We start from the raw sequence: 19174 nt of genomic DNA, 5'->3' as shown, positions 1-19174 counted from the left end.
TATACCCGTTTATCCTTTTGGCATAGATTGCAATGTGGGCCCTGAATTCATTCTGAATGCTACATTGCCATGTTAGTCTGGTGGATCACCTTTGGGGAGGACTTGCTTTTGTTTTCCTTTCTCCAACAATTCAGTGTGCTTTGTGTGAGAGACAGATTGGCTCAAAAGAGGATGGACAAGCATCGAAGAAACCCTAAGACCCTTCCATGAACCCAGTGAACTATATTGCTTTGGGTTTTCTGGGTGTTGCAGCAGGAGCTCAGTACAAGATTGAAAAATTACTCCAGGTTCCCAAAATCAATTTGGTAGGGAGGATGACTATCTAGAAAAGAATGGAGCTCAAGAATAGGGTTGCAGGAGCTGCAATGTTTTTCATTTGCTTGCACCCAAAGCTAAACAATGGAATTGTGGTCTGCTTTTGTTTGGGCCTGGGTGTCGCTCCATTATCAATGATGCATCTTGACCCATAGTTCATGCTGGTAGGGAGAGAACTAATTGTTCAAAATCATTCCCTGCACCACAAGACCCTTCACTCATGACTGAAACAGTCACGTGGAGGATGTGATCAACATTGTAGAATGTTTACAGGGATTGCCCAATATCATGTACTAAGGAAGACCTAGAAGAGAGGGTTGCATGACATTACCATGCCTGATTTTACAATGCTGTAGTTTACAAAGCAGAATTTCTCACGCATACCTCTACAATGCCAGTATTTTCCATGTGGAGTGTTTTTTACCACACATTTTTTACACATATAAAATAACTGTGCGTATTGCATTATAAATCAAACTACAAAACCATGCATTGAGAGGTACTATGTTATAAATAAGATATTCTCAACCAAGATGGCATTCCATTAAACCAAGTGAGGTCAAATATCCTGAAAATAAAAGGATCCCAAAAAATACACCTTTGTTCATTAAATTGAGTTAATAATAATAGAATCTCGATAATTTCGATAAAATAGTATAAAATATGCGGTCCATCATTTTCTTTTCCAGTTATTTGTGTATGTCTGCAGCCCACACTACTCTCCTGCCGTATGAAGATTGAAAGATGTACTGCTACACACATCTCGAAGTAGGTAACAAATACAAAAAAAACTAAAAACATTGTTCAAATACTTAACTTATTACTAAACTGATGCAAAATTTTATTCTTCAACAGGTGCTTTTATTAGCATTTTAAGAATAAAAACGTAATTGTATTTAGAGGTACCCTCTGGAAAAAAAATACCACATAACCACACAGTGTGTGTATAGTGGGATTATTTCCATAATTGAATTAAGACGGGCAAATGTTAATCCTGAGTTATTTATTTACAAAAATACAGTATTTACTGCCTAAGCTACCCGAATATAATAGGCCTTATTTTGATGTCAGTCAGAAAGCCTCTGACCGCTGGTCGGAGGCTTTCCGACCAGCATGAAAGGTTTACATTATGACGAACGAATTACAATGTCGGCAGTTGGAGTGTAAACCTGCCGGAAAGCCAACTCCATTCCGCAGGCTCCAGGAGCCCAACAGCTAGTGAGAAACCGCTCATAGTCCCTAACAGACGGCGTTTCCGCTGTTGAGATTATGATGCTGCTTTCCAACAGCCTTTCCATGTCGACTTTTCCGACATGGAAAGGCTGTTCGAAAGAGACTTTGGGGGCCCCTAGCAGGGCCCACTTCCCCCACTGCCCTTTGGTTGTGGCCCTGAGTGGCACCTATGGGCCCACCCTGAAAATCTCTGCATCGTGTGGCAGGCACCTCACGGATATCGTAATGAGGCCCCAATGTGAATAATTCTCTTACTACTATTATTATTATTATTTTTTATTTCTTCAACAATAAAGCTACCATTTCAGGGATGTGCAGGTAAAAGTTTTTTTTCATTAGTTTAATTATCAAAAAATGAATATTAAACCTGAGTCTTTTATTTACAAAAATGACTTATTTACCTCCAAAGCTAACAGGAACTGGGGCCATATTATCAAGAACGGCGATTACATTATCGCCGCCTTAGCGGCAGGAAACTGCTGCTAAAGCGATAAGGGGCTTGATAATATGCTCTTGTGAATTCCCATAGAAGCCCAGGTTCTGGTGTGCAGGACATCAAACCTGGGCTTCTATGGAAATTTACAAGGGCATATTATCAAGCCCCTTATCACCGCTTAGCTGCAGTTTCCTGCCGCAAAAGCAGCGATAATGTTATCGCCATTCTTGTTGATATGGCCCATAATGTGGTACAAGAATAATTCTCACATTTCTTCTATTATTAAAACGACTTAAGTAAACTAGGTAAATAACTACAAATAAATCACAGATTTTTATTTTCTAACCCTATAAAGGCAAAGCAAATAAATAATGAATTTGTTTTTACCTATAGCGCTATTTTTGAACAATTACGAAAAAAACTCAGGAATAATAATTGGTCATTAAAAATTACACATTATTTCTACACAATTTAAAATAAACACTAACAACACTAACCCATAACTAAACTATGAATTGTTTTTTCAAAAGCAATAACCGATTTGTAAATCCTCCAAGGAAGCTCAGCACAACCAGTTGATGGAAGCAAGAGTTAAAAAGCAACATAAATGTATTCAAATGATTGCTAATTGTCTTTTTTGTTGTTTTTTTTTTGCAGGGAAAACATGCAAAATGCCAATAACACTCTCACTGAATGAGGTCATTGTTTATTAAAAGACACTGGATACAAGGAGAGACACACTGGGCTGCAAGGAGAGACACACTGAGCCCGGGGCTCATTGGAGGTGCGGAGCAATGTCGGTTCTGTTTTTCTGGCCCTCAAGAGTGCAGGCAAGGAAACAGAGCACAAGTCTGCTCCCAGCTGGCAGGAGCATCTTCAAAACTCCCGCTGGCTGGGAGCAGGCATGCGTGTTTTTGTTCCTGTTTGGTGGGAAATTAAAAACTTCACTGCCTGCGGTAGGGAGTGACTGGTGGCCTTTCTGCACATCTACTATGACCCAGACCCAGAAAAGTTAAATAGACCAATTCTACATAACCATTTTAGGGCTTCGGCCCCTGTGGCACAGAATAGTAGTGTTTCTGTGTGAAGAATCATAACACCAGTAAAAATAGGGTCCATGAAAAGGAAAAAAGTATGGGGTTGAACACACAGAAAAGTTGAATGCTACACATGACATCATTGAAGACATGCACAACCTCGTATGCACTCAATTGGTTGATGAGACATCTAGGGAGAGTGGCTCATTCTATTTTAACTCAGACACCCAACAAGTTATTTCCCTCCAAAATTACTCACACCACACTGGGTTCGGAAGGCAAAGGATACTCCAGTGCAATGATAATTCTATAAAAATATCAGACTTCATTCTAAACTTTTAAAATGTTAAAGTAGCATCTTTCCACAAGTGTGTCAAATCTACAGTAAATAACATCCTTCAGTCAGTGTTGGAGATTCTGGACACCCACAGCTCAACACCAGCACCATGTGGCAACGCATGTTCTGAATTTGGAGGCATGGAGTGCTTACGTCATGGGGAAGTGGCTAGTACTGACTTGTTATTTCCTTTGATGCCAGAACTTCACCAGATTAGCTTAAATCACCTTTCCTGGTTGTATCATGTGGTAAATGTTTTCATTGAAGGTGAAATTGACAAGAAATTCTAACACCATACAGATCACAGCTATACCACATAATGGAGAAACATAAACAAAATCAATCTTTTACCAAACTTACACTAAACTATTTCTGCCTTTGGATGCACCACACCTAGAAACCTCCAGATATGCTGTCATATTTTCAATCAGAAGTTCTAAGAACCCTTAACATTCTGCCACTCATCTCCACTTACAGACCCAATGTGTTGAAGGAAAAATGATTCAATAACATTCTTTAACAGCTAAAACATCAAAGGAGGATTCTTGAGATGCTGGATCAAATCAAAACTACAGTCTGATTGCATTGCTTGCTGCAGACACTCTTGCAGCTATAAAGAATACTTCCAGTCCTGCATCATAGAATCTTTCAATTCCTCTGCATCTACAAGCAAATGGTGTAACTAAATTCCTAAAGCAGTTTAAATCTCTCCCATCAACAGATCTTTGAATAGATAGTCAATGGTACTTTTATGATGGACGATCCAAATTCACTATTGACCCTGTTGCTCCATTCTCTTCAGTGAATTTAAACCTGTAGATAAATCAGGCAAACATCTGCCCCTTCTTGGAACTTTTGCAATGCCAGACTTCTAATTCTAGATTTTGATGTTCACGCACTGATGACCACTGATGACCACAAAACTAGTCAGTCAGTCAGTCATTAAAACTTAATTTGTTTTTTTACAACCATAAAAGTATACACTTTACATTTTGGAAAACTTTATAAAAACACATACTGTAATACAATTATTAAAAATGCAACACATAATCATTTCCTGGAGGATAACACGGCTCCTTTTGTTATTAATCAAATATCCTCCTAAAGTTATTAAATTCACAATAAATTATACATATATAACAAAACCTTCCAAACACAATACATACATTACTATTAATACAGTTTCATTTTATATTAGGAGGGCTACTTGCGCCTATAACTCTGTACACTGGAGAAAAACTCTGCTCATGAACTTCCCCAAAGCACAGGCTATATCCAAATTTGTCATTCCCACTAAGAGGTTAGCAGCTTAGTTAACTCTTCCCTGGCTTCAGGAGACATTTTCCGACTCTAAAAAATCCCCTGCAACCGAACGTAACTCTCCAAATGACAGACCAATCTCAGGGGTGCCCTGGTCATCAAGACCTTTGAAAGAGTACCAATCCACTAGCTTTTACCTCACCTTTGGTTAAATGGTCTGGTATGGGACATTAGACCCAAATATGGAATTATGATTGTTCTCGTGAACATCAGGGAGAAATTACTTATTACCTGCCACCAAGGCAAGGCATGTGCTTTTAAGTCAATCTGACCTATTAGCTATTAGATCCATTAGGGACATCTGACACCATTTATCACCACGTACCAATTGACTGGCAACAGCAGCAGGCATTTGAGAATCAGTGTTAACATAATTTGCTTCTTTCCTCCTGAACCATAAGAATCAAGACAAACATATTCTGTCCTTTATAGAAATTCCATATAAAATAGAAAGTACTGCTAGAATTATCATTGTAACCTATACTACTAAATGTCGTATTCAATTCCAGACAGGCACAGCACTGGTTACCTAGGGCCAGATGTAGGTAGCCCTTTACCGATCGGAATCGGCCGAAAATACCGATTTTCGGCCGTTTCCGATCGGTAAAGGGCTATGGAGATGTAGGTGCACATATTCGGTAATTTTACCGAATCGGTATTATTACCGAATCTGTAATTTTACCGATTCGGTAATATTTACCGATTCGGTAAAATTACCAAAAATGCTAGATTGATATGTGGGTAGCCAATTTTCCATTGGCACATGGCTTTCAGAATCAGTATTTTACCATGGAATACAAATCCATGGTAAAATACCGATTCCTGTGTACATGCACATCTGTGCATGTACACATGTGTCATGTGACAGACAGACGTGCCCTTAGGGCATGTCTGTGTGCCACATTGCACACATGCCCGTTTTGGGGGTGCTAGAGGGTGTCAAAGTGACACCCCCTGCATCCTTGACAAAATCGGTATTGAATTGAATCCTATGGGATTCAAGGCCCATAGGATTCAATAGCAAATACCGATTCGGTATTTACCGAATCGGTAAATACCGAATTTTTAAGGAATCGGTAACAAATCCAGATGTTGGTACCTACATCCCATTTACCGATTTTGAAATACCGAATCGGTAAAATTCGGTATTTCAAAATCGGTAAATGTGATTTACCTACATCTGGCCCCAGATGACTGAGTACTGATGACACAGAGATCCAGCTCAAACATGAAGACCAGGTACAATAGTTTCCCCAAAGACCCACAGCTTATCACGAGTTCGGCTCTGGATGCCGGAAAATAAGTTCTGCTTAAATGATGAAAAGACTAACATGCAACGTATTATCCCTATAAACCTCTCTCCCCTCCAAGTTATCTGGCATGGATTACTGAATACTCCCTCATTACCTGTAAAATGAGCCTGCCATTTGAATGATTGGTAAGTGATATCTTTCCTACAAAAAAAGCAGTTAACAAAATAGCATTCCATCACCTACAGCATAGAGAAATCCTGCTTATTTGCAAATTCTTCCAAAAACAGACATTAATCCTGGCAGTAATCATGTCATGCATTGGCTATTGCAATGTCATCTACACAAGACTCCTCATCTTTCATGGCCAGTAGAAAAACCCCCACAAACTTGGGGTTTGCGGGATCCCTCATAAAGGCAGTGGTTTAGGTCCCAATGTGGTCCAGCCAGTAAGCTGGAGCAGTGGAGAAGGCATTCCAACGAAATCATCTGGTCACCACCATGCTCACATACACATGCTAGTTCCCAGTGAAAACTATCTAGCCAAAACCACATGCATGCACACATACCGGCAAACCATCAATCGGGTAATGTATTTAGCTATGTTATTAGGCCCCACACCTGTAAAGTAAAGGGCAGCCCCTGTAGGGCTTTATGCGCCATGAAGTGAATGACTCAGCCCATGCCCCAGGTGTGTGCACTGTGCATGACTCAGCCCTGTTTACGACCAAGCTCTTACTCCAGAGACTTCCACACTGTTCGTGATTCAGCCATTCCTCCAGAGACTTCTTGACTGTGCATGGCTCAGCTTGGCAATTGACTTCCCCGAAGAAGGTACTCAATGGTTCCAGAAACTACCTGCGCATCACCACAGAGCTTGTGCAGGCAGGCAGCAGTCAGCTGTGCAGACTTTGTCAGTAACAGCTGATCCCGGCTATCTGCAAAGAAGAAATCAGCCATTACCAGATGAGTACAATCATCATACTAAGCATGAATGACCCTAATTATTGCATGACAGCATAGGGATTGACCTCTGCGGTTGCTTCCCAATGCAAGCCCATAGCCTAGGAAGAGATAGACCAAGACTATAATGCACTTGTCACACTGTTCCTTAGGAGAGGCTACCCTGTTTGACTAAAAGTCATCTTTGATGCAAAACTGTAGAGGCCGTTGTTGAGACATGACTTTTGAGCCCTAACCGTATTGCACGAACTTAGTTTTCAGCACCTTGTATTCCTTTTCTTCAAATTCTAATGGGCACTATGTACCCTCTTTCTGCAAGGTTTTAGAAGGGCCGAAGGGTTAAGGAAAATGTATGATCTAACCTGTTAACAAATGTTATATTCATCTCTTCTCACTATACTAAACAGACAAGAGCAACACTGGGTCAGATAGCAGATTAGGAGCCCGAACCAGTGTGAAGATACACAATGAGGTACCTCCCGTGTGAAACAACATGAACCAGGCTCTCTCTTCTCATCTCTCATTATCATTCAGCTCTCCCCCACGGTGCCATCTTCGAGCAAGTGTACTCCATAGGGCACCAGAGGACATAGGTGGCAAACTACGTGGATCGGTTCTGCTGAGCCAGTGGAATGCAGGTTAGACTTTTCATTCCACAAGTTCGCTTAATGAACCCTTGACAGATTGCCAAGCCCACGTTTACTACCCAGCCTGAGCCATTCTCACCTCAATCCTGGAAAACATTATCTCCCTTCAGCAAGAGGTTCAGGCTTCACAAGTAGAGAGTCAAATCCTTAGGAGGGAATTTGGAACTATTCAAAGGGAGGTTGCTGGGTTATAGTAAAAGGAAAGTAGACTCTAGAAAGGGTGCAAACCTAAAACTAGGCATGGGCGGATTTTGCGGATATACGATCCGCGGATTGTGCGGATTTGCGGATCCGCGGATTTGGGTCGGGGCTTCCATGCGAGTGCACATGCTTCTTGTGTGTATAAAAGGTCAGAGAAAGATCAGTTCAGCAGATGGAGAGAAATAAGCTCCTGGTCACAGAAACAGCACAGGTATTGCGCTCGTGAAAGTCACGGATGCAAAAGCCTCTATCCAGCATCACAGCTGATTTTCCACGGTAGAGTTGGGAAGAAGGCACACCTGTCCAGCCTGGACGACGCTCACGATTGTTTTTGGGCTAATGAATGAGTCACTGAATTTGAGCATCAACTAGTTCGAGCGACCATGTGTGTGTTACGATGCAATCGCCCCGAAGGGCGCAGGGGTCCCTTGAGTGAGCTGTCCATCGAAGTGGGTGAATGGCGGGAAGACGGTGCAAACTGCGAGTGTGTGGGCGGGGCCAAACGGGCAGGGCTACCATGCGAGTTCACACATGCTTCTTGTGTGTATAAAAGGTCAGAGAAAGATCAGTTCAGCAGATGAAGAGAAATAAGCTCCTGGTCACAGAAACAGCACGGGTATTGCGCTCGTGAAAGTCACGGATGCAAAAGCCTCTATCCAGCATCACAGCTGATTTTCCGCGGTAGATTTGTGAAGAAGGCACACCTGCCTCGACGACGCTCACGATTGTTTTTGGGCTGATTAATGAGTCACAGGAAGGGCATGTTGTAAATATTTTAGGATGGCGCAGGCAAGCTGCCAGCGCCATCCTAAAATACTTACTAAATTAGCTTCAACAGGAAGCTCTAATAGATAAAATCGAGCACCTGCTTTATTTTATCTATTAGAGCTTCCTGTTGAAGCTAACTTAGTAACTATTTTAGGATGGCGCTGGCAGCTTGCCGGCGCCATCGTAAAATAGTTACAACAGGCCAGGCTTCAACTTTTGCCCCCGGAATAATCCGCCGCTCGTGGATTTGCGAATTCTTGGTAAATTCGCGGGAGTTCGCGGATCGCGAATTTACCGAAAATTTGCAAAATCCGCGAGAGGAACGGATTTTCCGCTCATACTTACCTAAAACCTTAAACCCTTCCTCCACCGGTGATGTGATCTGTACAAAATTTCTTACTAACCATCTCCAGGTTCTTCAGGTACCCTCCCCTCCAGTTCCAAATTGTCACTCCAATCCATGTCATTCAATCTCCCCAGATTAACTTGGCTCCATCTGAACTACTTTACAGTGATCCTAAAAAGAATTCAGTTTTTATCAATCAGTTTAAGTTAACCTTCCTATGCAATCCAGCAGCCTTCCCTGAAGAAAAAATAAAGACAGCCTTTGCCTTGTCCTACTTGGGTGGCAATGCCGTCAGTTGGTTGATACCAATTTCAGAAAAGGGTGACCCTATTCTGTTCAATTTAATGCCTTTTGCAGAGAGATGCAAATGCTGTTTTACTGCAAGGCTCATGCACTGTCCCCAGTAAAGGAATTACTTACTCTTCGACAGCGGCAAAAAGATTTACTTACCTATATTACAACTTTTAATCAGCTTGTCATCGAGACAAAATGGTCCAAGGAAAAAAGAAGTCACTCTTCGACGAGAGCCAGAAGCTGTCTTAGCTCAAGTAATTAATCTACCAGAGACTTGTAAAGAAGTGATCAAGCTTACAGTACAGTTAAACCACAGAATAGTAGAGAGGCATGTGGAAAAGACTATGGCTGACCCAAAAGTGATCATAGTACATCCCAGTACGGTCAATGTGAGTGAGGTAGAACCTATGCAGGTGTACAGAATTAGAGGCCCTTTTTCCACTGAAGAATGTGAAAAAGGAAACAACGACATCACACCCTCGCAAGACCTCTGCGACTCGCTCGCCTCATTCTTCCACCGCAAGATCGCCGACATACACAACAGCTTCGGCGCACAGACCACGCACCCAACCACCGAACCAATGCCCCCACCACCCTCTGCAACTGGACCCCGGTCAGCACCAAAGACACCACCCGCACGATGACCACCATCCACTCCGGATCCCCAACCGACCCCTGCCCCCACCACGCCTTCAACAAGGCCGACTCCATCATCGCACCCCAACTCCGGGACATCATCAACATCTCCTTCACCACCGCCACCTTCCCGGAGAGCTGGAAGCATACCGAGCTAAGCGCCCTCCTGAAGAAACCGACAGCGGACCCCGCCGACCTCAAGAACTTCAGCCCCATCTCGCTCCTACCTTTTCCTGCCAAAGTCATCAAGAAGACCGTCAACAAACAGCTCGACGCCTTCCTCAAGACAAACGGATCCCTCGACCCCTCACAGTCCGGCTTCTGAGCCAACCACAGCACTGAGACCGCCCTCATCGCAGCCACCGACGACATCAGATCCCTGCACGACAACAGGGAAACAGCCGCCCTCATCCTCCTGGACCTCTCAGCAGCGTTCGACACAGTTTGCCACCGCACACTTATACAGCGTCTCAACAACACCGGAATCCAAGAGAAGGCACTAGCGTGGATCATCTCGTTCCTCGCCGGAAGAACCCAGAGAGTCCGCCTCCCCCGTTCCGATCTGCAGCCACCGAAGTCATCTGTGGCGTACCTCAAGGATCCTCGCTCAGCCCCACCCTCTTCAACGTCTACATGAGCCCCCTCGCAGCCATCGCACGCCAACACAACCGTAACATCATTTCCTACGCCGACGACACCCAGCTGATCCTCTCCCTCACCAACGACCCCGCCAGTGCCAGCCTACACGAAGGAATGAAAGACGTCACCGAGTGGATAAAGAACAGCCACCTGAAACTGAACTCAAACAAGACGGAAGTCTTCATCCTGGGATCATCCCCCTCCACCTGGGACGACTCCTGGTGGTTCTGTTAAAGCATGGCTTTTTAGGGTAAATAAGATGGACACACAAAGGCTTCAAGTGTGGCTCTTTATTGCCAATGAACTGCAGTTGAGACAATTTGCTAGTAGGACTGCAAAGAGATCTAGTTTTTCAGAAAGGAAATCAGTCCTTATATACATTTTACAGAACCTGGATACATTAATCATTAACACCAACATCATGGTGTGAGCATTTCACAAATATGTCCACGTGTACATGGACACATTATTTATTAACAACAACATCATGGTGTGAGCATTTCACGAATAGTCCACGTGTACATTTACCTTATACATGATGCACATGACCATGTTAATATTTAGCCAATCTCTTACGCTACTGCCTCCTGACCTAGAGCCTAAGTCTGTTATCTTGGTTTTGTCAAACATGCACTGTTTGAGGTGGTCAGCAGATGCTCGTGGTTTCTGCTTCTACGCACAATTTCCACACACGATATTTGTCCTAAGCAAACCCTTTACCCAAGCAGGGGCAGAGCAGATTGACACGTCCCAGTTCAGAGAGCCAATTTTAGGAATTAACTCTCTGAACCGGCTTCTGTAAACAGGTGAAGGCCAGTGAATCATTACACGTGGTTGAGTTACACAAGAAGGGACACGTACTCTTTCATTTGCAATCCATTTGGTTTTAGCTGAATTTCAGACAATTTAGTGTAACCAACTGTGCATCATGGAGCTGCCTTTCATTATGATTAGTGGGCTCATATTATTTGTAAGCTGGTGAAACACAGAAATTAATGTAAAATTATGGTTCACTTTAATCATCAAAAGGCTAATTAATTTTTCATCTTTCACAAATGACCCTTTGAACCTTAGTTTAAAAAAATTTCATCTTGAAACATATCAATATTCAATAATTATATTGTCTATCCTTATCATTGTCAGAAATGTCTATGTGCATCAATTCAGTAGTGACTTTTTGCATCATTATTCTATCATTTTCCTTTGATCTCATCACTGGGCATTTTGTCAGCTGTCCTAATAGTTGACAGCACATTGGCAGGCAATTAATTAATAGACAACAGTCTATTATTAGTAGGAAAATTGTTATGAACGCCATTCCTATCTTCCAACCCCATGCGCTCAACCAACTCCAAAGTGAACCTTCTATATCCCATGTGCCGGAATCCTTATGTGCTTCTACACCTATATGATGCAGTCTTTTTATTGCTTCCCTGACAGTAACAGGGGAGTCAGGGACATAGGTGCAACAGGACGCCCCTCTAATTGCACAGACTCCTCCCCTCTCTACTAGCATCATGTCAAGAATCATTCTATTTTGTAACGAAAGTAATCTCACAGCTTGAAGCTCTACTGTAATATTTTCAAGTATACTTGTTGTTTCATTTATTGTTGCTTCTAGTAGTCTGGACAATCTACATATATATCTCAGGAGTTGATAGATGGACCAGTCCATGGTATCACTCCTTTAAATATATCACCTGCTATTTGTGATGCTGTATCCCTTTGATCCACACTTCTCCTGCCTCGCCGTGGTGCATGTCTTTGCATGTCCCTTCGTACTTCTTTTGTGTCTTTTATCACTATAGCAGGTCGTACAAAACCTAGATGACAACAACCATTCCAATCTGTTGGAAGCCATGTATAAGCCTTTTCTCCCCAAATAAAATAAATTGAGTCACCTACGTAAAGTGGAATGCTATTATTTCCGGCCGTCATTTCAAATGTCATGTTACAATTTGTACTATTGCCCACCTGATACGTCCCATTACTTTTAATACAAATACTCCCTATTGCGTTGTGTTTTCTTATTTTTAACTTCAAAAATTGTATATTCTTATTTGCCTCTTTTGATGGGCCTGCTATTCTAGTGCTTGTATTCTGAGTTGAAAAGAGCGGAGTAAAGATGTCAGACAGGGGGAATGTTGCATGCTGTTCTATTACTTCCGTGCAGTTCCCCAGTGTCAGAATATATGCCATATATTTGTTATATAATGTTCCTGCAGGCGGAGCCATAGTTGTCCCTGCACCAGAAGTACTTTTCTTTAAATTCTGCAAAACAGGTATTAGCTCTATTTTTACTATTGTTATGTAAATGGCGTAACAGGATGCTGCAAAAGGCAATGGAACTTGAACCAGGGGCAAACTTTGGTCCACAGAAGCTGGGAATTGCAAACATATCCAGCAATTTCCCCTTGTTAATATCTTATTGGTATGATGCAACAATGTCACAAAGGAATTGTGGTGCATATCTTCTCTGTGGGCTATTTCTTCAGGTGACAAAGTGTATGCAGGTATGGTAGCAGGGGGTGTTGGTGTTGGGACCAACTGTTCCATGGGATAGAACACGTCCAATAGATATACAGTTATTAATGCTAGCAATAACAGACAGACTATCACCCCAGGTATGCACATTTTAGACTTTTAACATTTTTTCTCCATTTTTAGAGCTGTATATTCCCTATCCATACCTATCTATTCCTATACTTTCTTAAATTAGATGTAGTGCTATTGATGACACTATGTTGTGAATTATCACTGTGAATCTTTACTATAATATAAGCTAAACACACAAAAAGCATGAACACATATAAGGTGAGGCTGTAGTACACAATATATTGCGAACAGCTATTCGTTAATATTTCAGATGGCCTCTGAGAATTTCTTGGTACTTCCCGCCTCCCAAAGATATGCATGTAATTCTTGTAATGCACGACCCTTTGATCATGTATATCAATTGTTAGTGCAGCCACACTTAATTTTACAGGCGTGTCCACTGTACCTCACCGCAAAAGTAGCTTTCCAAATCTGGCTGTCTTGATGACCTGGAAAAAGTTCTTTGCTGGTTGCTGCAGCAGCACGGGTGCTCACAGTGACAGAAGGACTCGCAAATACCTTCTGGATTAGTTCATCTACTAATTGCTGCAGTGGCACGGGCACTTTGCAGTGGCAGGAGGACTCGCAAATACCGCCTGGATCAGTTCATCTACTAATTGCTGCAGTGGCACGGGCACTTTGCAGTGGTAGGAGGACTCGCAAATACCTCCTGGATCAATTCATCTATTCAATGCTGCAATGGCACACTCTTTGCTACTCAGCTTTCTTTCTAGACTAACCATTCCCTGATGAATTGTTGTAGACTCTTCTTGTTATGCAAACAGGCTATTACCCCTGGTGGTAGTGTGCAATATACCCTAGTTGAATTTTTCTCAGTCTGAAAGTACTCTACTCAAAGCTTCTTGTAATGCTATGCTATTTAAATCTCGCATTATTTGGTATTCTAGCTGATCAAATACTTCCTGAAGGTAAATGAGTGCGTCTTCGCTGTCTTCTTCACTGCTATTCTCAAAGTCAAAAATTGTTGTCAAAATATCTGTTAGGATAATATCTAGTAGTAGTACTTCATCTATTTCCTGTAGAAGATCAGTTACCGGAATTACTGACATTTCATCTCCTTCTTCTTTGTAGACCTCAAATTGTACCTTTTTTTCTCTTTGATTAGTTCTGGTGGTGGCATGTGCTGCTGACCTGAGTCTTGGCTGAATGCAGTCTCAGGAGGTGCCCTCTTGATGTGGCTGGCGTGGATCTAGAATTTGTTGTTGGTGCACTTCAATGCTGTCTTTGTGGCGAGCAGGACTTGCTGTGGACCCTACCAGCGAGCTTGGAGACAGTGAGACCTCTGGAACGATTTAATGAGCACCCAGTCACTAGGCTTGAACTTGTGCCCCTCGACCTGCAGTGGCACTGGAAGGGTCCCCTTCACTTGCTGGTTGATAGAAGCAAGAGTGTGTGTAAGTGACATGCAGTAATCATTCAACAATTCATTCGTCAACATAGGCAGAGCATTTTTGTCTGGAACTCCCCAAGCTACCATTGGCAACCCAGTGACTATTTCATGTGCACTCAGTTTTTGTGCTCCTCATGCTCATTAGGGCAATTGGTAAGGCATCTATCCAGGTCAATTTTGTGTCAGCACATACTTTCGCTATTTTGTTCTTTAATACGCCATTTTTCCTCTCTACTGCACCAGCAGCCTCTGGATGATAGGCACAGTGCAATTTCTGCTGTATTCACAGAGCATTGCATGTTATTTTTATTATTTCATTACAGAAGTGGCTGCCATTGTCTGAAAATATTGTTTTTGGGACCCCAAAACGTGGGATCAACTCTTTTATCAGGCACTTGGCTGTTGAGATGGCATCGTTATGTTTTACTGGATATGCCTCTATTTATTTTGAGTACATACACACTACGACCAGGATATACCTATACTTATTTCTAGGTGGCATCTCCACATAGTCAATTTGGAGGGCTTCAAATGGCATTGTTTGTTTTTCAAACGTGCCTTCCCTGCATATGTGGCCCAGGCCATGGAAGGCCAAATACATGGAGTAGACCATTCTATCTGGCAACATGTACTTCTCCTTGGTCTCATTCATCCAGCATCCTTGAACAAATTACCCATTCTTTGACCAACTCATCTGTTCCTCTGCTGTTGCTCCTTGCTGCATTAGTCTTACACCTTCAGTAGTTAGGTCTAGTGACTTCACTTCTAGAGGTAATTCTTGGGCTGTTAGTACTAATGCTGAATGACTTTGTGCTGTCTGTTTTGCTGTTGTATCAGCAAATGCATTTCCCTGGCCTACTTTGTCTGTAACCTTTTTGTGAGCACTGCATTTAACTATGGCCAATTTCTTTGGAAGTGTCAAGGAGTTAAGAAATTTGGTGATAAGCCCTCCATGCTGTATCTTTGTGCCTTGTGAGGTAATAAAACCTCTTTCCTTCCAGAGTCTTCCAAAGTAATGTGCCACATTAAAGGCGTTTTGACTGACTGTGAATATGTTAACACACCTTCCTACAGATAACTTGCAAGCTCGTGTGAGTGCCACAAGTTCTGCTGCTTGCGCAGACAACTCAGGTATCTTACAGGACTCAACCACATTTTTATTTGTTACAACTGCATAGGCTGCTGATGTATTGCCTTCCTCTGTTCTAAGGAAGGAACCATCCACCCACAATTCTCCTTCAGCATCTGCATAGGGTGTATCAGTCATATCTATTCTACGCTTTGTTTGCTCCTCAGTTAACAAAATACAATCATGGTCTGAGTCCAATCATCAGTGGGAACAGGTAACAGAGTGGCAGGGTTGAGAACATTACACTTGTGAAGTGTTACATGTGCTGCAAATAAACAGATCTCATACTGCCTGAGCCTGGCATTTGTGAGGTGCTAAGTACGTGTCTTATTCAGTATCAGCTCCACGGCATGTAGAACATAGACATCAACTTCATGTCCCATTATTATGCTTTCTGCACGTTGTAATGATAAGGCAGTTGCTGCAACTGAACGTATACAGGAAGGTGAAGCCTTGGCTACAGTATCCAAGGTGGCAGAGAAATATGCGCATGGTCTTTTGTGGTCACTGAACTGCTGGCAGAGAACCCCAAGAGCACACCTCTCAGACTCATGAACATAGAGTTGGAAAGACTTAGAATAGTCTGGTAGGCCTAAAGCAGAAGCAGAGCAGAGAGCTTGCCGAATGGCAAGGAAGCTGTGTTCATGTTCTGGCAACCACTGAAGGGGTTCGGGCGTATCCTTGTGGGTCAGGGCCAATAAATGTTTTGAAATCAAGGAAAAGTTAGCAATCCAATGTCGACAATAACTGGCCATACAATTCAACACAATGGTTCAGCACACCATACAGTATATAGTAACAATATTAATAAAATTAATGATATCAATAAGCCATGGAGTTTTCTTTCTTGCTTTTATTCCAAATCTTCACACACAAGTAGCCAACGCGTTTCGTCCGAAGGACTTCTTCAGGGCGAATAATTATCAGAATTACGTCATGGATTATGTGTTCCAGGGCTTTATCAATGAGAACCAGTCTTCAGAAAATTAAATGGAAAGGATCCTTATTTTAAGATGGATTAGTCAATTCTCTGCGAATGCTGTATTAGGTGGAAACGAAATTTGGATGCCAAAATTCACATCCATTGACAGTGATATCAATATTCACCTTGGACGATCTTCATGTCTCCGTTCTTCCCGGTCGCAGCCTCGAAAGGGTAGTTCCTAAGCAAACACTTTACCAAAGCAGGGGCAGAGCAGATTGACACGTCCCAGTTCATAGAGCCAGTTCTAGGAATTAACTCTCTGAACCGGCTTCTGTAAACAGGTGAAGGCCAGTGAATCATTACACATGGTTGAGTTACACAAAAAGGGACACGTACTCTTTCATTTGCAATCCATTTGGTTTTAGCTGAATTTCAGACAATTTAGTGTAACCAACTGTGCATCATGGAGCTGCCTTTCATTATGATTAGTGGGCTCATATTATTTGTAAGCAGGTGAAACACAGACATTAATGTAAAACTATGGTTCACTTTAATGTATCCCTTCATCAAAGGGCTAATTAATTTTTCATCTTTCACAGCCCCCTGCCCTGGGCACCACCCCCAAGCAAACGGACCACGCACGAAACCTGGGCTTCATCCTGAACTCCTCCCTCTCGATGACCAAACAAGTCAACGCCGTCTCGTCATCCTGTTTCAACACCCTGCGCATGCTCCAAAAGATCTTTCAATGGATCCCCACTGAAACCAGGAAGACGGTCTCCCAGGCCCGACTGGACTACGGGAACACCTCTACGCTGGAACCACAGCCAAACTACAGAAAAGACTCCAGCGCATACAGAACGCCTCTGCATGACTCGTCCTGGACATCCCCTGCCACAACCACATCTCCGCCCATCTGAGAGACCTGCACTGGCTCCCCGTCAGCAAGAGGATCATGTTCAGGCTCCTCACCCACGCACACAAGGCTCTCCACGACATGGGCCCCAAATACCTCAACAACCGCCTCACTTTCAACACACCCACTCGCCAGCTGCGATCAACCAGCCTCGCCCTCGCCACCATACCACGCATTCGCAAAGCCACCGCCGGAGGAAGATCCTTCTCCTACCTGGCGGCCAAGTCATGGAACTCCCTCCCCATCCACCTACGGCTGACCCAGGACCATCTCTCCTTCAGGATGCAACTCAAGACCTGGCTTTTCGAGCAGTAACGGACCGCTCCCCCCCAGCGCCTTGAGACCCTAGTGGGTGAGTAGCGCGCTATATAAATCTGATTGATTGATTGAAAGGAGGAAATTAAAGCTCTGCATGTATTGTGGTTGGGGTGGTCACTTCATTATGAACTGTAGAGCAAATTGGAGAAATCCAGATTTTAAGTCCACAGGAAGCAACCAAACAGTAGCAGTAACTGATGCTGATGACTAACTCTGTCGGATTTGATGGAGGCCCCCTATTCGAGAGGAAATTCCATTGAGACATCAGCCTATTTGGCCAACACAAAACAAGGTGATGTGGAACACATTATTGTGCCTGGTTTTATTTTCCATTCCAATGGGAAAAAAAATAGAAGTCTCAGCACCGTTAAGATTCTAGGCCAACAGACAGCTTTATTGATTAGACCTATGCTAAGAGATTAGAAATTCCTTGCATAAAGAAAGAGATGCTTGAGCTTGCATTAGCAGTCAATGGCTTTGCCTTGACATCAAGACCAATACTCTATCACACTAGTCCATTAGTCATGAAGCTAGTAGAAGACTACTAGAAATGCATAAGCTTTGACCTTATAGAAGCTCCCCAGTTTCACCTTATCATGGGAATGCCATTTGCTAGCACTACACGATCTTCACATGCAGCGGGCTTCACATTCATTACAGTAAAATTCAGCGTACTGCCTTTGAAATTGCTTGTCTGATTTAATTTTGACAAATAAGGCAGAAAGCCCTGTTAGTATGTTAACGCCTGGAAGCCTGTGCACCCAGGTATGTTATATAACCAGCCTACCCGAAAGCTATGGTGAATTTTGGGAGGAATTTGATAAACATAAGGCAAAGTGATTTACCTTCGCATCGTGACAATGATTGGCGCATAGATTTACAATGGGGGCAACTATTTTCATGTAGCAGGATATATGCTTTGAGCGAGCCAGAGACAAAACATTTGCATTCACATCAAGGAAAATATAGCAAACCGCTTCATTAGGCCATCTTAATCACCAGCCTCTTCTACTCGATTTACTTGCCTAAGATGGGAGGTGAACTAAGAAACAGCATTGATTGTCACCCTATCAATTGGGTAATGAAATAGAACCATTATTTCTTACCACTTATAACAGTACTCTTGGATCAGATCAGGGGAGCCATCATCTTCCAAAAATTAGGCCTCCAGGGCGCATACCATCTTGTCAAGGTCCAACAGGGAGATGAATGGCAAACCACTTTTAGGACTAAATACAGTCCATTTGAATACCAAGTCATGAACTTTGGACTCTGTAATGCCCCAGTGCATTCTGGTATTGCATGGATGATGCCCTGCGTGGGTATTTAGATTTTTTTTGGTCTCATTTTCTCATCTCCGCCCTGTTAAGGGAATATGTTCCCACTAGGGAGCTCCGGTCCTCGTCCCAAGCTCTCCTACAGGTACCCCGTTTTAAGAGAAAGAAATGGGGTGGGTCC

The sequence above is a fragment of the Lissotriton vulgaris genome, chromosome 2_1 (genome assembly GCF_964263255.1).
Source record: "Lissotriton vulgaris chromosome 2_1, aLisVul1.2, whole genome shotgun sequence".
Taxonomy (NCBI): Eukaryota; Metazoa; Chordata; class Amphibia; order Caudata; family Salamandridae; genus Lissotriton; species Lissotriton vulgaris.
Note: the sequence above shows the minus strand (reverse complement) of the source record.